At 40.6% G+C, this 4715-nt stretch overlaps 1 long non-coding RNA gene across 1 annotated transcript in view; it reads left to right on the plus strand.

The window, feature by feature from the left end:
- LOC104167359 overlaps positions 1-898 on the plus strand; it is a 23702-nt gene extending 22804 nt beyond the window's left edge. The window contains exon 3 of the long non-coding RNA XR_696499.1: positions 193-898. This is a non-coding gene — a long non-coding RNA (uncharacterized LOC104167359). The remainder of the gene's footprint in view (positions 1-192) is intronic.
- The last annotated feature ends 3817 nt before the right edge of the window (positions 899-4715 follow it).

A 4715-nucleotide genomic window follows, 5' to 3' on the forward strand; every position in this document is an offset into this window, starting at 1 on the left:
CCCTAGGCGATGAATGACTTCTCATACAAGCTTTGGCTTCTGCATACAGCCTAGATACAACTAATACCACATGGAGGGATGCTTGGAAAACTGATAGATTTTGTTTTGTAATGGCATGTTTTGCGCATTGGATTTTTTAACCCACTACTTTCTGCATGGATGTATAATAATGACTCTTTTGTTTAACATTAGATAAGCATGAGATCACCGTGGCACAGCTGCATGTGTAGTCACTCTTGAAGCAATTGCACACCTAATTGGCTGACAATCTTGGCATTTTTAAAACAAACACAAGCCTTGTAAAGACAGGAGACCTATCTATGTATGAATAGTCAAATAAACCTGTTGGGTGTCATCAATGGAGCCCTCTGGCACTGAACAGTTGTGTGATGACCCTGATCCTGGAGGCAAATCCCAAGATCAAGAGACCAAAAAACAACATGAATCAGAGCAAAAATTATCCAAAATAACCCATAATGCTTTGGAGAACATTAATGTGATTGGTCAAGGCTTGAAGCACCTTTTCCAGCATCAGCGCAGGAGGTCATCAGTTTCTCCGCATGATGTTCAACAAGCTCAGGCTGATCTGGAGCCTGACATGGATTTGGAAAGCCAAAGCGTCTGTGCTGAAATTGATGGTGTCTCCACCCACCCCACAGCTCTGAACCGGGTGCTTCAGCAGATCAGAGTGCCACCTAAAATGAAGAGAGGGACGAGCCTGCACAGCAGGTGGGGCAAGGCAGACGCCCCAAAAGGAAGCCCACAGATCAACAGGAGGTCTGCCCAAGATATTCAATCAGGTCGGCCCAGATCATCATCTACTACAGATGCTCCCACAAACTTGTCCGTGATGGAGATTGCTGCTTCTATGTATGTAGGTGGAGAGGAGGCCGCAGCAGCAGCAGTAAGTTACTCGGATTTACCTTTGGTCTTTATCAACTCCTTGTATGTTTTCTTAAGCCTTTTTCTTGTTTCTAAAAGCAGGTTTCTTTCAGCAAACACTAGTGCTACTGTGTTCAAAAGCTTCTTCAGTGGTGAAGCAAAGAGCCTAAAAGATTCAAGCATTAGTCATTTTCTCACATGGCAGGTGGTTTGTTTTATATGTATTTGATCAGTGAAATGAGAGCTGCTTTTGAAACACATTAGGTTGGTTGGATGGCATACTGCAGTCAAACGAGGGATGGGAAGTGCAGCAGCCAGAGTAGTCCTCCTTAGCAGCTGTTATCTAGTTCCTGCAGCAAAACCTTGCATTTACGTAGATGGCTTTTTCCCTTCCCCTCTTGTTTTATTGTGTATTTTATAAAAGTGAGGAATTCCAGTCTGAGCGAATGGTACTGTCGATCTTTTAGACTGTTGAGTGACTCTGGGAATACTGGCTGCAGCCTGTGACTGAACTGCAACGCCAGGTTGACTGAATCTGATTTAGATCAACTGTCTACTGTGCTGATATGGGATCACTGCTGTCTTTTTTAGTTTGTCTAGCCTGTGTGGAAAAAGCATTCACCAAAATGACAGTCTCTGTTCTGTGACATGTTCTTGCAAAGCTATGTATATTGGCTTATTGATAATACCAAGAAGTAGTGTTTGTTTTGCTATCTCTCTCCTTTACCAGATCAATTTAGTTGAAGCACTCTTTTTGGATAAACTAGGTTTCTGATTTAACTTTAGCTTTAACTTAAATTTTCCTAAAATTTTTTGCAGCCTTGTTCATTGGAGGATAAACCCTTTGATAAAGATAGGAAGCATTGTGAAACTGATTTCTGGTTTGTATGCTCTTAAAGAAGGTCTGACTGTAACTCTTGGACCAAGAGAAACAATCCTGCTAGTGTTTGCTGTTGAGATAGCACGGTCCTGAAGCTTATATAGATTTTTCATTATGAAAATTTGTTCTCATATGCTACAGTTTCTTTGATGTTGGCTAGATGATGATGGATTGGGCCCAAATAAGATCTCCGCAGTCATCTGGAGGTTGCCTCACCTTGCCTCTGCAGCAAGATTGTTCCCCTGTTGTACATTGTTTTTCTCCCCTTGAAGCCTACTTTTGAAATACTCCAAATGAAAACCTTTTCAGAGTATTTGACGGTATAACATGCTTTCAGTGTATTTCCCTGATAGTCATCTGGAAATTATCATAACTTGCATTTATAGATGGTGATTACAAAGTATTAGCATAAAATAAAATATCTGTCTAAGTGAGTAAAGTTTTCTCTTGGGAGAAGCGCTGAAGGAGTCTACCTGTAGCTGTATCTGAGGTTTTTGGTTCTTGCCAACAGTTAAAAGAGTAGAAATAGTAATAAAGTAGTTAGGAAAAGCATACGCTCTCCTAGGATGGATTAACTTTGCACTTGAGCCATGCCAATTGAGCCATTAAGAGGCCTCAAGAAGAGGTCTCTTAATAGCTTCAGGTTTACTTGCTTACTGGCTCTCTTTTCATTGCAAGTGAACTCATGATCTTGGTTTCAGGAGAATTTGGGGGAAAGTTGATAGTTTTCTGAGTTCGTACCCAAATCCAGCAACTTAAGTTCATGAAGCAGGCTCTGGTTTGTTGGTTTACAACTGTAGTTCCTTTACTTTGTCTATGAGCAGGGAGATTGAACAGGCCTAAGCGTATTAGGTAAATAATATGGAAGTGTGGGAAAAGACCTGGAGTGAGGTGTCCTTTCTCCCAGCTATGTCAGCTGTTCTGATGAAATGTTGCCACCTTTGCCTAGATCAGTGGTCTCCAAAGTGTTTTGTGCACAAGGCAATCCACTGGAGTGTGGAAAGAAAATATTTTTTTTGTACCATTAATAAATAAAAAAATTTTAAAAAAATGATATTTGTTTTATCTTTCTTTTCCTTTTGAATTTCTATTTTTGTGTATGTTTTATAATGTACATGATGTATTAGTTCAGTAGTGTATGTATATAGCGTATAAATGAGCATACATATATTGGCAGTCTGTGCTCAAAAATTTTTTACTGATTTTTCTTTTTTTTTTTTTACGCAATCAAAGTTTGGAAACCACTGGCCTAGGTGAATTGGATCACTTGGCAGGAGTGACTGGAAAAATGAGAACTATTAATCTGATAGTAACTGTATTCTGCTGCAATATCTGCTATGTATGAGACCAAATGTAGGAGTCAATTTTTTTGGTAGATAATGGCCTTTGATTATTCAGAAGCAGCAACTGTAGCTGTTGTTCCTATTTAGAAGCATGCCATATTGAGAAGCGTTTTCTATGAACGATGGCTTTTCTGCTACTTAACCAAGTAGCCATCTCAGATGTGGATGTGAGAGCAGTTCTCACTGCTGTTTGCCATGTCCTCTGCTGGTATGCCCTGTGACTTCAGGAAAAGGGACTGTTCAGGCTTTCTCCCCTCCATATCTGAGAGAGAAGGGAGGGGACTGGAGTCTGAAAGAAGAACATGAAATGCATGTGAAGAAAGGCCTTCTTTGAGGGCTAAACCATCCAGAGACCTCTCTGACCAGTTGTCTCTCTGTAGAGCTTAGTGAATTTCCAGCTGCTTTTTAATATTTGTGTATCGCACCACTTTTGTGGCTGATAATAAAGATGTATATTATAGATCTAAGGTGATATAACCAAGGAAATGCTACCTTGCTTTTTCGTCACACTTTGGGGAAACACATCTTTGTCTGATGTCCAATTTGGGCATTTCAGTCTGGTGGAGAAGCTTTGTACAGCGTTTGTAGTGTGCCTGAGCTGACCTCAAATTTAGGTTTTACAGTTTGTGGTAGTGAACTGATGTATGTAGTGGGGAGAAAAGGGGACAGACAGTGAGACTGTTGGACCAACAATCTCTGGATTGCATCTGGAGCATAGCCCCCCTGGACTGTGACTATAACATAGGCTTTTGGAAGAGCAAGGGTCAAGAGTGCCTAAAGTTCCTGATGTACCCAGATAGAAATGAATCTTTTAAAAATCTTTGGAACACGAGAATGGAAAATCTGATATACTTGGTGTTCTTAAACGTAGCTTGCTTGCTCACAAACCACTATTGCAAGAAAGTGACAGGAGCAATCTCCCCTATGCATATGAGCAAGAAAGAGGCAATCAGCTGTTCTAGCAATGTTCCCGTTTTCCTTTGTGGTGGTACTTGTATCTCTGTGGTATGTGAATGCAGGGAGGGAACCCTTTGTCACGGGGCTCAGGGAAGCTGTGGAAATGAAGTTAATGCTCCCCTCTCCTGCATGGTCCAGAGCACTCATGCTGCTTCGGGACGTTAATACCTCACTCTCCTTAACCGGAGCCCTCCAGTTCCTCTGTTCTAATGGGAATTGCTTCCTGATGCACATTCTGAAAACTATGGGTGCACTTTGTAGATAGAATCCAAATAAACACTTCGGGAATGCAGCAACATTTGTTGATAGGGCTGTGAGTTTTGTTGTGTTTACTTTTCTCTTCTTGTATTTCTTAAAATTTCACTTAATTCATTTTTAGATCACCTTAAAAAAAAAAAAGGAAAACCTGGTGAAAAAATAGCTGCACAGAAGTTAAAAAATGTTGTCTTCTCTGTAAAGTAGAATAAATAAAATCTTGCTTACTGGTTGCTTCATTCTGTAAAGGTATTTCATTCCTGTAATGTGAAGGTGGAAGACTTGTTGTGAGTTCATTGGAGTCCTGGCTTTGCCTCAGTTGTCATGTGTCTGCTTGCTTTACTGATAAACCTGTTCCTGTTTGTAGCATAGATGGTACTTAACGCTTCCTAGCTGAC

Source organism: Cariama cristata, unplaced genomic scaffold (genome assembly GCF_000690535.1).
Source record: "Cariama cristata isolate BGI_N322 unplaced genomic scaffold, ASM69053v1 scaffold20319, whole genome shotgun sequence".
Lineage (NCBI taxonomy): Eukaryota > Metazoa > Chordata > Aves > Cariamiformes > Cariamidae > Cariama > Cariama cristata.